The 15,292-nt window shown below is 46.2% G+C and overlaps 1 long non-coding RNA gene across 1 annotated transcript; it reads left to right on the top strand.

Moving 5' to 3' along the window:
* The first annotated feature begins 7,151 nt into the window (after positions 1–7,151).
* LOC114044830 lies at positions 7,152–14,911 on the top strand. The gene is made up of 3 exons (XR_003569304.1): positions 7,152–7,245; positions 8,076–8,178; positions 14,507–14,911. It is a non-coding gene; the product is annotated as an uncharacterized LOC114044830 (long non-coding RNA).
* The last annotated feature ends 381 nt before the right edge of the window (positions 14,912–15,292 follow it).

Here is a 15,292-nt window from a genome sequence, read left to right on the forward strand (position 1 = left end):
TACTCCCCATTCCCCAAAGTCTTCACCTCTTTCACAGGGTGATTGATTGTAGGCAGGGACCTCTAAGGAGAGATCACCTACTCTCCTACTCCAGGACTAAACTGATGTCTAGGTCCCCCAGACCCAGGAAGACCCTGGTGCCTTTTGCACTGGGCCAGGGGGAACTGATGTCCACCACAGAGAAAGTGCCAGCCCCCAGAAGATGTGCCCACCCTGAAGGGGGTACCCTGCCTCATTTCAGATGAAAAAGGGTGCTTTGGGCAGATTTCCTTTATGCCCACAGCCTGAGATGCCTTGACAGACAGCCAAACCCACAAGGCCACCATGCTATACCATGCTCATGAAGAGAAGCCTATGGTATATGGTGAACCTACAGTTCTGGACAATGAAAGTGAGCTTCTGGACTGACAGCCCTGTGGCTGTGTACCATCTGTCCAGCAGGCCTCTTCTGAATCATCCCTGCTAGTGCAGAGTAGAGCAGTAGCTCAAAAAATCCAGAATTAGATAATCCTGTCTGGCACAAAATCCTGGAAGCCTGTGATAATCCCAACATAGATAATCCTTTAAACGGATAATCCAAAATACCGGATAATCCAAAAACCCTTTCTCTGCAGCTCTGCAGGGCATTGTGTGATTCCCTTACCACAGGTGTCCCTTTTTGCTTCCGTGTGGTGGAAAGAGCACTCGGGGCAGTGAGGCATGGAGGAGAGGAAGAGGTTTGGAAGCATCCACGAGCTGGGAGGCTGCCAAACCAGGCCAGACATGCTGCTGTCCACAGGCAAGTGCCTGGCTAGAGTTTGAATCCAAGAGATCAGTCCATAAACCAGAGATTACAGGGAGGAGTCAGAGCTCAGACTGTGCCCTAGAGGAGTCTGCATAGAAGAGGTGGGAGGAGTTGGGCCAGACAGAGAAGAAGAGGGATCAGACCCCCAACAACTGATGGGAAATTTGGTTACATTGCTAGGAACTGGAGTCAGTGACAGTCCCCAAAGGAGGCTAGGCATCCTGCCCTACCCCCAGCCTTGACATTATTGCCCTCCTCCCCAGCTCACCCTCCCTATGCCTGGGCCATCTCGCTGGACCCCGGCCCAGGCCGAGCTAAGAGCGTGGGAAGAGGGAAAGTCTGCTAGGATTGACTCTGCTTAGTTCAGCTCCCAGACAAATCCTCCCCCGGGACAGGGGTAGAGTCCTGGGTACTGTGTGATTGGAGCTGGGTCTGAATATGTGTGTATGTGCAAACGTGCATCTAAGTTAGTGCTTGTTTCTATATACGTTTTATTGTATACAGGCATGTGCATGCAGGTCTCCAGTGGGACTGTTTCCATGTATACATAATCATCAGTCTACAACCATTTATTAAGTTCTCGTTATGTTCTAGGTACTAGAATACAACAACAACAAAGACAACAGTAAAACAAACAGTCCCTGCTCCCCCCTCCCCCATCAGCTCACATTCTACCAAGGGATTCAACCTGCACGATGTATTTATAAGCAGCTACACAGTATGTCCAAAATTAATACAAGTTAGTTTGGCAGGGGTGGGGGTGTGTGAGAGCACTAGCAGCCAGGGGATCAGGGGAAGGCTTCAGGTAGAAAGAAGGTGGCACTTGAACTGAGTTTTGAAGGAAGTTAAGGATTCCAACAGGCAAAGTTAAGGAGGGAGTGTCTTGTGGGCATGGGGGATGTGTGTGTATTGGTATGTCTCAGTATATGCACGTGTCTATGACTGTGCATCTACATCTGCTCATATGGGTCTGTACGTGTGACTGCTCCATGTGGGCACATGTCTCCATGTTCCTCTGTCATCCCATGTGTCTTCCTTAGCCTTGGTGGCTAAACTCCTTGAAAAGGCCATAAGTGACTACTTCTCTCCTCTCCTTCTCTTCTTAACCCGTTACAATCCAGTTTCCAATTTCCATCATTCCACTGACTGCTCTCTCCAAAGTTACTAATGCTCTTAGCGGCCAGATCCAGCAGCCCTTTCTCAGTCCTCATTCTCCTTGACCTCTCTGCAACCTTTGACACTGCTGATCTCTCTCTCCTCCTTGCTACCCTCTTCTCTCTAGGTTTTCAGGACGTCACCCTCTCCTGGTTCTCCTCTTCCGCACCTGACCACTCCTTCCCTGTCTCCCTTTCTGGATTCTCCTCCAGGTCACACTTTCTAACCACAGGTGTCCCTCAGGGCTCTGTTCTGGGCCCTCATCTCTTCCCCCTGTATACTACTGTTTCACTTGGTGATTTCATCAGTACCCACGGATTTAATTACCATCCCTATGCTGATGACTCTTAAATCTACCTATTCTGCCCTGAATTGCTCATTAATTTATAGAATTATTAATTGTGACATAGAAAATAGGACCACAAGGACTTCCTTCTGGGTCCATTGGGGGGCAGGAACACCTCGTTCCTAGATACTTATCAGGAAAGACCAGGATGGCAGCAAGTGGGGAGCAATGCTCCAATCACACTTTAATAAGACAAACAGCACAGAAAATATAGAAACAAATGGTGCAGGGGGTACAGAAGCAGATGGTGAGGGGACAGGAATGGGGTGGTAGAGGGAGGCAATCAGCTTGGGCAAGAGAATGGGGAAAGGGAACTGCATAGAGAGTTACATAACCTCAGATTGGAGTTGGGAGCCCTCAGGCAGCATGGACTGGAAGCAGATGGGGCAACTGCAAAAGGAAGCAGGAGTTTGGGGTCACCTTTTTGTAGGGTGTTGGTTGGGGACACACTAACTCCTCCTGCCATTTTAGGATTAGTTCATTAACACATCCACATCATCGCAGAGTTATCAGCAACACTTCAGGGTTAGTTCATTCGCCTAATGTTTGCTGGCATTCTGCTGGTCTTGTTGTGAATATCTGATGCTGAACTGAGGCTTTCAGCTGTGGGTGATTAGCAGGACAGGGGCTCATAGAGTAAGGCCTAGCTGGCTTCCCCTTGTTTAGCACATAGTCTTAGGATGTTGTTTTAGTTAATTTGTGAAACAGTCTCCAGTGACTGCTACACTCCCTTAATGTGTAAGTGACTTCGAGGTTCCCTTTGCAATCTTGCTTCCTACTGTTGTTACTTTATACTAACTATTTATAAATTTACTTACTATACTAACTAGAAGAGGGGGCATTGATCAGGGGAGCCAGAACAAGATAAAGTTTTACCATATGCCCCAGACTTTCTGCTCACCCCCCATCCTACATCTCCAACTAATTGCCTTTAAGACATCTTGAACTGGATATCCATTACACAAAATGGAACTTCTCATCTTCCCTCCTAAACCTTCTCCCACTCCTACCTTTCCAGTTATGGGAGAGGACAACCTCATCCTCCCATTCCCCCAGGCTCACAACCTAGGAGTCATCCTGGATCGCGCACTCTGTCTCATTCCTCATAGCCAATCTTTCCAGTACCTCTTGATTTTACCTTTGCAATATCTCATCGAGTACACCCTCTTCTCTTCTCTGACCCTGCCACCACTCTGGTCCATCCCTCATCACCTCACACTTGGATTATTGCACTAGCTGCTGGTGGGTCTGCCTGTCTTGTCTCTCCCCACTCCAATCCATCCTCCGTTCAGCTGCCAAAGTGATTTTTCTAAAGCATATGTCCAACCATGTCACCCTCACCTACTCAGTAAGCTCCAGTGGCCCCCTGTCCCCTTCAGGATCAAATACAAAACCCTCTATTTGGCATTCAAAGCCCTTCATCACCCAGCCCCCTAACCTTAACTTTCCAATCTTCTTCTCCTTTAAGCCCCCCACATATTCTACCATCCAGTGGCACTGGCGCTGACCCACAAACAGGACACTCCATCTCTCAGCTCTGGGCATTTTCTCTGGCTGTCCCCCATGCCTAGCGTGCTGTCCCTCCTCATCTCCACCTCCTGCCTTCCCTGGCTTCCTTTAAGTCCTAACTAAAATCCCACCATGCACAGGAAGCCTTTCCCAACCCTTCAGTTCTAGTGCCTTCATTCCCTTATTTACTTCCTATTTGTCCTGGATATTGCCTGTTTATACATACTTATTTGCTTATTGTCTCCTCTCTTGGATTGGGAGCTCCTTGAGGGCAGAGACTGTCTCTTGCATCTTTCATATGGCACAGTGCCTATCACATAGTAGGAGCTTAATAAATGTTTATTGGCGGAATGGCTGTGTGCTTCTGTTTCATATTAAAAACCTCTAGGTTTGACTGTCTCTGTGTGTACATGAGGGTACATGGATGTATGTTTTTTGTATGTCCATATCTCATATATTTCTACTATATGTATATACATGTATCTTTAGATATCTGATTATCTCTGTTTATATGTATGTGTTTGTATACAGGTACCTGTGTAAGAAGTAAGTTGGTGTAGCGGACAAACAAACAAAAATACATTGAATTTGGACTCAAAAGATGGGAGTTCAAATGTGCCATTTCTCCATTTCTATGTGACCTTCAAAAAATCCCAATTCTGCCATTGACTGGCTATATAATGCTGGTCAAGTCCATTCCTGGTTCTGGCCCTCAGTTTTCCTCAACTGTAAAATAAATGGGTTGAAGTAGATGATTTCTAAGGTCTGTTCCAGTTCTAAAGGCTCTAACTGTGCATACAGTGTATGTGTGTGTGTGTGTTGGGGCTGAAGACAGAACCAAGGAGTCAGGTTGGGGTGGGTGAAGGGGGAGGCTAAACTTCACTTGCTGGTGGAGTCATCCCATCAGCCACTAGCCTTGGTCTATCCTCTCTGGCCCGGTCCCTCTACCATCCTCCCTCCTCCACTGGTACACACAGTCAGGGCTTCCTCTTCTCTGCTCACCTGCTTCCTGGCTGTCTCATCCCCTCCTATCTCACTGGGGACAGATCCTGTTCATCTTTTTGTACTCCTCCTCAGTTCCTTTTCCCTTGCTTACCTCCCCAGTGCGCATCTTTTTAAAATCTATGTTGGAAAGTAAAATGTTCATCGATCAGGAAATGGCTAAACCAACCGTGGTACATGAATATAATGGAGTATTACTGAGTCATAAAAAATGATGGATATGAACAAGGCAGAGGCAGGCAGCTGGCTGTGGGGGCTGAAGACCTGCCCTTGGGACCAGGAAGGCCTGGTTTCCAGCCCTGCTTCTGGCCCGTGACACTGGCCAAATCCCTTAACTTCTCAGGAGCCCCAGGTAACTCTCCAAGACTCCTAAACTGCAGGTCAGGTGTCCACCTATATTGCTAGAGGCAGTTCTCTGTAATCCCTCCTTTCTTCCTACAGAGATCTCATTTCATGACTGCTCCAAGCCTAGACCGCCTCCCACTCTTAGGCTGCTGGCTTGCTTTCTGATATCTGCCCAAAGGGGTCTGTTCTTTCAGCTGGTCACTAGATGTTTCCTGTGGGCCACTTGTTTTTATCCAATGACTAAGGCCCATTAATCTTCTCGAGCTGATTAAGGAACTCCTTTACACCATATTGTAAGCTTATAGGAGAGCTTCTTAACACTTCCTTCGTGGCCTTCAAACTGGGGGGTGGGGGTGTTAAATCTTTACAAGTGGAAACTGAATTCAGGAAATAAAGAGGAGGATTGAGTTGAGCTCGATGGGGAGCAGAGAGGGCAGAGAGGATCTGGGGTGAGAAGGCCTGGCATTTAGAACCCTCAGCTAGCACTCGGGACACCTGACTTGTTCCTGCTCTACCATTTGTGGTGTGGCCTTGGTTAAATGACTTCCACATCTGGGCCAAAGGAGGAATGGGAAAGAGAGAGAGAAAACTGCATCCCAGATCAAGCTGAGAGCTGGGTGGGGAGCAGGCAACCTCCCTGCCTTGGAAGCATGGGCCTGGGTCAGGCCCTGGGCAATCAGGGTGAAGCTGGGTGTGTGTGGAGGGGAGGTGCCTGGGTCCTTGTTGGAGTCCTCCATCTCCTTCCCTCCCTGTGCGGGCAGGGCAGACCCAGCCCAGGTCATTTTAAATTTAGGCTGAACCCAGGGCCCCTCCCTCCCCTCCCTTTCCCTCCTCTCTCCTCCACTTCCCACCCCTCTGCGGCTCCTTGCCTCCCTCAGGGATGTGCATTTTGGGGTCGAGGCAAAAGATGAAATGTGCAGACTGAGTCGCCAGGTGTCGCTGGTGCTCCGCTAACCTCTGCTCCTCCTTCCTCCCCATGCAGGAGCACTTCTTTAGAGCCAGGCACCCCATGTGTTCCCTGACTCTTGGGTAGGGGCTGGGGGAGTGGAGAGGGATGCCCCTAAGCGCCCCTGTCCAGACTTGACTCTCCATGAGGAGGGAGAAGGAAACAAGGAGTTGTCCTTTGAACCCTGTGGTGGAAACAGCATTAGATCTGGATTCAAATCCTGCCCGCTGCTTAGTACTAGTTTGACCTTGGGCAAGTCATGTATATAGATAGCCCTTATGGGCTCTGGACTTACTGTTCCAACCCACACAGGCACCTGCAGGTTGGATGGCTAAATCTCTTTAGGGAGAATGAAAGGGAGAGGTTAGTGACTTTTCTTTGGACTGATTCTATCTGAACTCCATCAAAAAAGATGAATAGAATGAGATGATGATGATGATGATGATGATTATAGCTAGCATTTATATGGCACCTACTGTGTGCCAGGCACTGCACCAAGCACTTCACAAATATATTATTATTAATAATCACCAAAATTGACATGTATGTAGTTCTTTAAAGTTTGCAAAGTGTTTAATCTCCTTCAATGCTTACACCCACTCTGAGAGATGGATGCTGTCATTCTCATTTTATATATGGAGAAACTAAGGTCAAGAGAAGTTAAGTGACTTGGCTGGGATCACCTCGCTAGTATCTGAGGCTGCATTCCAACAGCAAGAGAAGCACTCAAAATATGACACGAGAATATCCATCAAAACCAAAATAATAACCAAAAGAAGAAGAGAAAGCAAAGAGATCCTCTCAAAGAAAGCTCACACCCACCTCTGAAAGCCTGCAGACACTGGACGGATGGGTAAACAAGAAAATCTCCTAACCTAATGAAGAAATACTATAGGGTAAAAGCATGACCCACATTTCAAAACAACTTGTGTTACATCCCCTGCAATTTCCTGAGTCTCTGAAGGTTTGAGAGAAGTAAAAACTCAGAGCCTGGGAGCGAATTGCCTGAGTCTTTTTTATCATAAACGCATTAGGAAAAGGTCATATAATGTGTACTGTGGCAGAACATTTAAAACAAAGAGGAGACTTTTTATAGCAGACGTGCCAGGCATACCAGAGAGACACAGCATGGACAACGAGCCTGTTTCGTGGGGCAGGGTATGTGTGTGGGGGCTCTCTCTGCTTTTCTGGGCATCTATGGATTAGAGATGGAAGCTTCTGAACCTCTGGTAAGCCATAAGGATGGCAAGCACCCCAAGAGAAGCCTGGCAAAGAGAACACAGAGATGACTCAAGGGCAATGTGCTAAGCAGAGATTGGGGTGGGGGATACCAGGCAGCCCCCATGAGAAGACCAATACAGCCCTTGACCTTGGTGCTGATGCCTGCCTATTGATCAGAATCCTTGACCTTGGAATCACAAGACCTAAGGTCAAATGCTGGTTCTGTTACTTACAACCTCTGTGACCTTGGGCAAGTTATTTAAACTCTCTGAGCCTCAGTTTCCTTCTCTGTAAAATGAGGGAGGAGACTGGATGACTTTTTCAATTTTTCAGTTTTTTTAATTTTAATTTTAATTTTTTGGTGAGGCAATTGGGGTTAAGTGACTTGCCCAGAGTCAGAGGCAGGATGACTTCTAAAGTCCCTTTAAGCTCTTCCTATGATTTCTTCCCTTTCTTTCAAAAAAATGCATTGTGGGAAAGTGTTCCCATAAAAATATTCATGCAGGTGCACTGAAGTCTCAGAGGGGAGATGTTGAGATTTCAGACCTTTACTGGAACAGTGGATGGACAGCTGCTCAAGTGTTTTGAAGTCGTATTTTTTGTTTGTCTCTGTTCAGTAAATGTACTATAATCTATAATAAGAGTGTATGTTCTTTTGGGTCACATGAAGTTGGCAAAGAGATAAGACTATTAATAGGATGGAGGATGAAGACGTTTTGATAAAGTTATGAAATATAGTAAGCTAATCTGCATATTTAAAACCCTAGGCTAAACAAGGCAAGATAGAACCTCGGCGGGCATTAGGAGGTTGGAGACAGGGTTGCAAGTCTCTGAGGCCCAGACGGGGTTCCTGCGCAGAGATCCAGGCAGGTAATCCACATTCCTGCATTTTCAAAGCGGGGAATGTAGGGGAGGTGGAGCCCAGAGCACCACCTGGTGACGTGTAATAAATAAGTCAGCTACAATTATTGCTTGCTATGTGCCAGGCACTGTGTTAAGTGCTGGGGATCCAAATAAGAAAAAAAAAGTCACTGATTTCAAGGAGTTTACATTCTAGTAGGGGAGGATACTTGTACATAAAAAAGGCACACATGAGATACATACAGAACAGATACAAGGTAGCCTTGGAGGAGAAGGCACTAGGTCTGGGAAAGGCTTGCTGCAGAAGGTGGGATTTGATCTGAAAGTCAGAGGTCCTGAGAGATAGACATGAGGAAGGGAGAAGATCTCAGGCACGGTGGGCAGTGAGGGCAAAGGCAACAGCAAATAGGTCAGTATGACTTGACAATAGAGGGTGTGTCAGGGAAGGGGGAGGGACTGAGCATTTAGTAAGTGCCCTCTGTGCTGGGCACTGTGCCAGGTGCTTTACAATTATTATCTTGTTCGATCCTCACAACAATGTAGAAGGCAGGTGCTATGCATGGTTGTCCCTACAGACAGAGCAGTACAAGAAGAGAGAGAAAGGGATCCGGTTGTAAATCCAACCTCTTGTCAAGACCTGTCGATTTCACCTTTGTAGCATCTTTGGAACATGCCCCCTTCTCTGCTATGACACTGCTACCACTCTAGCGCAGGTCATCACCCCCTCACCCCTGGACTATTACAATAATTTGCAGGTGGGGCTGCCTGCCTCAGGTCTTCCCCTCCCTGCCCCCACCCCAATCCATTTTCCATTCAGCCACTAAAGCGATTCTCTTAAAGCACAGGTCTGACCATGTCACTCCCTCCCCCAAGCCCATTCAATAATAATGAGATAACAATAATAAAACAATAACTAGAACTTATATTGCTCCTACTCTGTGCCATGCACTGTACTAGGCACTTTATAAATGTCATCACTGATCCTTACAACAACCCTGTGGGGTAGGTGCTGTTTATTATCTCCATTTTACAGTTGAGGAAACTGAGTCAAACAGACATTAAGTGACTTACCCAAGGTCACACAGCTAGCAAGTTTCTGAGGCTAGATTTGAATTCAGGTCTTTCTGACACTAGACCTATCATTCTATTTTCACTACACCACCTGCCTAACTCAACAATAATAACAGCTAATATTTCTGTAGCTCCTACTATGTGCTAGGCACTGTGTACCCATTAACTCCAGGATCAAATATAAAATCCTCTTTTTGGCTTTTCACACTTTTTATAACCTGGCCTCCTACTGCCTTTCCAGGCCTCTTACACTTTAAAGCTAAATAAAATAATTAAAGGATGATTTCTACCACCACCCCTCCTCCCCTCTTTCATTCCCCGCCTCAACCCCAGCCCTGTCCCAGGCAGCAGAGGATAGAGTGTTGGGCTTATAGTCAGAAAGACTTGAGTTCAAATCCAGCCCCAGACACACTTACTAGCTGTATGATCCTGCACAAGTCACTTAACCCTGTTTAGCTCAGTTTCCTCATCTGTAAAATAAGTTAGAGGAGGAATGGCAAACCACTACAGTATCTCTGCCAAGAAAATTCCAAATGGGCTCACAAAGAGTTGGACATAACTGAAAAACGATTGAACAGTAACAACAACAAATAAAAATTGCCAAGACCTGGCAGCTCTTTGGATATATGAAGTGAGAGGGAGTAGTCAGGGATAATACTGAGGTTAAGAATCTCGGTGGTTGGAAGGATGATGGTGCCCTCAACCATAATAGAGGAATTTGGAAGAAGAGGGACATGAGAGGGAGGGCATAGTTAACGAGTTCTGTTTGGGGCATGTTGAGTTCAGGATGCCTGTGGGAAATCTAGTTCAAAATGTCTAATAGGTAGTTTTCACTTAGAGACTAGAACTCGGGAGAGAGACTGGGGCCTGAGCTGTAGATCTGAGAATCATGTGAATAGAGATGATAATTATGCCCACGGGAGCTGATGAGATGGTCAAGTGAGAAAGCATAGAGAAAAAAAGAGAAGAGGGCCCACGACGGAGCCTGGAGATATACCCCTAGTCAATGAGGCAATTAAGTAGGTAAAGCACTGAACCTAAGGTCAGGAAAACCCCAGTGTGAATCCTGCTTCCCACTCTAGACAGCTCGTAAGCTGTGTGACCTTGGGCAAATCACTTACCCTCTGTTTGCCTCAGTTGCAAAATGAGGATCATAATAAGTCCTCACTCCCAGGGTCATTGTGAGGGTATAATGATACAGTCCTTGTCCCTGTCTTTTTAGGGATGGAGAAGTTAGGGCTATATTTGTGGGCAGCTTCGAAGGAACAGTAGACAGGGAGAGATTGAAAATTAGAATGAGAAAAGATAATATCTGATGGGGGAGAGAAGTGGTGTGGAATGCAAACACCGACGAAGACAAGAGAGGATGGGACTAAAGTATACCTGGAGATGAGTTGACCTTGATACTTCTTCATCAGAGTCTATGCTCTCAGAGATTTTACTTTGAGTACTATTCTAACAGGCGCTTCTTTAAAGAAGGGGAAGTGCTTCATCCCTTACCAAGAAAAAAAAAAGGAGGGAAAGAAGAGAAAGAAAAGAAAGAGAAAGAGAAAGGAAGCAAGGAAGGAAAGAAAAGAAGGAAGAAAAGAAAGAGAAATCTTCCAAAGAATGGAATAATCCTGCAGTAACTACAATCAGGAGGCAGCTGGGTGGCTCAGTGGATCTTTATCCACTGGGTTTGGAGTCAGGAAGACCAGGATTCAAATTTGGCTTCAGACACTAGCCATGTGACCCTGGGCAAGTCACTTCACCTCTGTTTGCCTTAATCCACTAAAGAAGGAAATGGCAAACCACTCCAGCGCCTCTGCCAAGAAAACCTCATGGACATTACTGATGTGCTATGGTCCACGAGGTTATGAAGAGTTGGACACAACAGAACAACCACAGCCAAAAGGAGCCCCAGAAATAAGTTGGGAACAACTGCAAAGTGACAAAGAATGCTTTTGAAGCTAAATAAAGGAATTAAAGGATGATACTAGAAACAAAATTAGACCCCTTAAGGATTTCTAAGAGAATCAGTGACTTAGAATAGCATGTGGAGGACTTATAAGGTAGCAGACATTCTGAAAAAGAGAATGTCAGTGACAGAACATAAAGATGCCATGCATCAGGAAATATTAGAGCAAAGTCAAAAGACAACACAATCTGAAAACTGTTTGCAATCTCTCCAAATCTCTCTTTAGCTTCAACTTTGACCTTGTCTCTGGCCCTACACCTTTTTCAGTCTCTGTCTCTTCCCCATCTCTGTCTCTGTCCGTATCTCTGTTTCTGTCCCTGTTTCCTTCTGTCCGTTTCTCTGTTTCTGTCTATATCTCTTACTCTGTGTCCCTGTTCATGTCTCTGCCTCTGTCCGTATCTCTGTCTCCTTTCCTATCTCTTTCATTGTCTCTGTCTCCATCTCTGAACCTGCTCATATCTCTCCCTGTCTGTCCCTATCACAGTCCTTGTCTTTCTTACCCAGGAGACCTTTGGATACCAGTCCATATCAGGGAGTATATATGGCTCGGGCCCTGTCTATTTCCAGTGCCAAGGATACACCCCCCAGGACAGGTTCTGCTCAATTGAAAAGACCCTGCCCCACTTCACTGGACATTCCCTTCAATGACTGTCTTTTGGCAGGTGCCAGTGGTGCAGAGCCCTTATGAGCCTTTAGAGTCATATTGGGGTGGAGAAGTGAGGACTTTTACCTTGTCCCATACTTTGGAACTCTGATCTGTGCTTCATAGCGCTGAGTAAAGTAGGGGCCAATTCCAATGTTTTCTGTCCCGTTCAAACCCCATCTGGAATGCTGTGACCAACTGAGGGGGCCATGTTTTAAACTGAAGCCGAAACACGTCTAGAGGACAGTGACCAAGGTGGCAAGAGTACTGGAGACTGATTCATAGAGGATCTGTTGAGAAAACTGGGTATTTAACCTGAAGAAGACTCAGAGATGACATGGTAGCCCTTAAGGTATGTCATGGGAAAGAGGCATCAGACTTGTCTCTTTGCCCCGGAGGATAGAACCAAGAGAGATAGGTGGAAGGTACAGGGAGACATACTTCATCTTGACATAAAGAACTTCATAAACCAATTAAAGCTATCCCCAAGTGAAATGGTCTGCCCCTGGAGGTAGTGAGCTCCCTGTCAATAGAAGTATCTAAGCAGAGGCTGAATGTTCACTGGCACAGTGTGGGAGAGGGTATTCCTATTTAAGTAGGGGCTGGATCCTTTGAAGTCCCTTCCAGTTTCTGTGATTTTATAGTGTTGAATTACCAAATATTGCCAAGAGGTACATAGTGTTCCTAGGTGGTGACAGTGTTGCTATTATATACTAGTGAACAAGCATGTCTCCCCAGAGAGGGGAGGGCACCCAGAGGACTGCCTAACAACGAAGACCCACCCTCCTTCCCATGGCTTGGGTCTCCCGCCCTCCCTCAGCCAGGGAGGACCTTGGCTCCTGCCTGCTCTGGGAGTTTTCCAGGCTCAGGACGTCCCGAAAACAGGAAGTCAGACAATGGCTGCCCCTTATCGGCCCCACATTCCTTTCAGGTGATGCCCGAGGGGGAGGGGCAGGTATATGTCCCTGCCTGGATCCCCTGACCATGACCAGGGCCTGGGGGTGGGGCCTCCTTGGCTGGATCCCACAGGGGCCTCAGCCGTCACACAGGCCGTGCTCTTGACCTTGTAAGGAGAGGACCTCCCCAGCTTCCCAACTTGGAAAAGCCCCAGTCACCTTCCACCCCTGTCAAGGGTGTCTTCCTGTTTGTCTGTCATTGATTCCTCTGGCCATCTCTTCCTTCTTGACTTGCCTGGGACTGAAATGGGGAAGCCAGAATTATACAGCGTCACAGCTGGATGTGACCTTAGAGGCAGCAGCCGAACCGCTCACCTGTGTAAATAGTGTGTTAAGGTTTGGAAAGTACTTTACAGACATAATTTCATTTTATCCTAACACAAGCTTGAGAGTTGTTTTTGTACCCATTTTAGAGATGAAGAAACTATGGGTCAGAGAGGCTAAATGACTTTCCCAGGGTCATACGGCCAGTAAGTCTTACTGGACTCTAGTCTCAGTACTCCCTCCACTACACCAGTGTTAGAACTCATTTCTTTTTTAAGGAAGAACTTTAAAAAAAAATAGAATGTTAGATCCTAGAACATCAGGGCAGGAAGGGACCTAAAATTCATCTAATTCAATCCTCCCATTGTCATTGTTACTGTTGTTTTTGTTCTTATGTTTGTCCTTTTTTCTTTTCTTTTCTTCCTTTTTTTATTATTATTATTAATTTATTTTGATTTATCAACAATCACTTCCATTTGCTTTTGAGTTTAAAATTTTTCTCCCCCTTCCTCCCCACCATCCTCCCCAAGTCAGCATACAATCTGATATAGGCTATACACATACATTCCTATTAAACATATTTTCACATTAGTGATGTTGTAAGAAAGAATTAGAACCAATAGGAGAAACCACCAGAAAGAGGAAACAAAACTAAACAGAAGAGAAAAAAAATACCAAATAGTATGCTTCAATCTGCATTCAAATTCTATAGTTCTTTCTTTGGATGTGGATAGCATTTTCTATCACAAGGCCTTTGGAGATATCTTAGGTCTTTGTATTGCTGGGAAAGGTTAAGTTTATCGATATTAGTCATCGCACAATGTGGCTGTTAATATGTACAATGTTCTCTTGGTTCTGCTCACTTCACTCAGCGTCAGTCCACACAAGTCTTTCCAGGTTTTTCTGAAGTCCGCCTATTCATCATTTCTTATAGCACAATAGTATTCCATTCCATTCATGTACCACAATGTTCAGCCATTCCCCAATTGATGGGCATCCTCTCAATTTCCAATTCTTTGCCACCGCGGAAAGAGCTGCTATGAATATTTTTGTACATGTGGGTCCTTTTCCCTGTCCTTTTTTCTTGAAGAGGACGATGATGTCAGGGAGATGATGACATGACTTGCAATTCACTTTGACTTGAGGGAGGGCTGTGCAAGGTCACCAGCTTCACTTTCTCCTCCTGAGCCATTAGGTGCCAGTGGCCAGACACTCATCAGGACGATTGGAGATGGCCCAGGATGCAATGGGAGACCCTGGCCCTTTTAAGCTAAGGTCTTCTCAGGTTCTTACTGTGAGTGAGGTAACACCCATTCAGTAAATAGCCCTCTTTAAGAAGGCAGTCAAAGGATGTCACCTTTAATTAAAAAAAAAAAATCAGACTGGGAGGGGAAGACCCTCAGGATTGCTGGCCAAAAGAGAAACAGTTACTATTTACATTCACAGGTTGGTGTGTTTGTCTGACATCAGGAAGATGATGACACAACTCGCAATTGACCCTAACCTGAGTGAGGGAGGGCTGTGCAACGTCACCAGCCTCACCCTCTCCTCCAGAGCCATCCAGGTCCAGCGGCCAGACAGTCATCAGGACAACTGGAGATGGCCCAGGATGCAATGGGAGACCCTGGCCAAGCCAAGGTCATTCCAGGCTCCCACCCTGAGTATGGATGAGGAAACAGGTTAACAGAAGTTAAGTGACTTGCCCAAGACTATGTGCTGAGTTAATGACAAAGCTGGACTGGGGAGACTTGGAAAGTTTTTGAGACCCAGAGATCCTCTCTCAAACAGGCACCTTGTGGTACAGTAAATAGAGCAATGCGCCTGGACTCAGGAAGACCTGAGTTCAAATTTGACCTCAAACATTTAGTAGAGGTATGACCCTGGGCAAGTCACTTAACCATTGTTTGCTTCAGTTTCCTCACCTGTAAAATAGGGATGATAACAAGTACCTCCCAAGGTTGTTATGAATGAGATCATATTTGTAACGCAAATGCATGGAGTAGGTACTTAATAAAAGCTCCTTCCCTCCCGCAGTACCTAGCACTGACTAACTCCTCCCCCAGCTGAGCCTGCACTTAATAAGACCAGGTACATGAGAATTCATAGCAGTCTCCAAAGCAGGGACCATGAGGGAGGGGGCAACACAGCCAGGGAGGGAAAGCCCGGGATGGAGCCTGGGAAAGCCAGCTATTGCCCCGGCTTCTAGGAGCACAGGGAGACAGCTCTCAGCTC

This window comes from Vombatus ursinus, unplaced genomic scaffold (assembly GCF_900497805.2).
Source record: "Vombatus ursinus unplaced genomic scaffold, bare-nosed wombat genome assembly UNPS02014775.1, whole genome shotgun sequence".
Classification (NCBI taxonomy): domain Eukaryota; kingdom Metazoa; phylum Chordata; class Mammalia; order Diprotodontia; family Vombatidae; genus Vombatus; species Vombatus ursinus.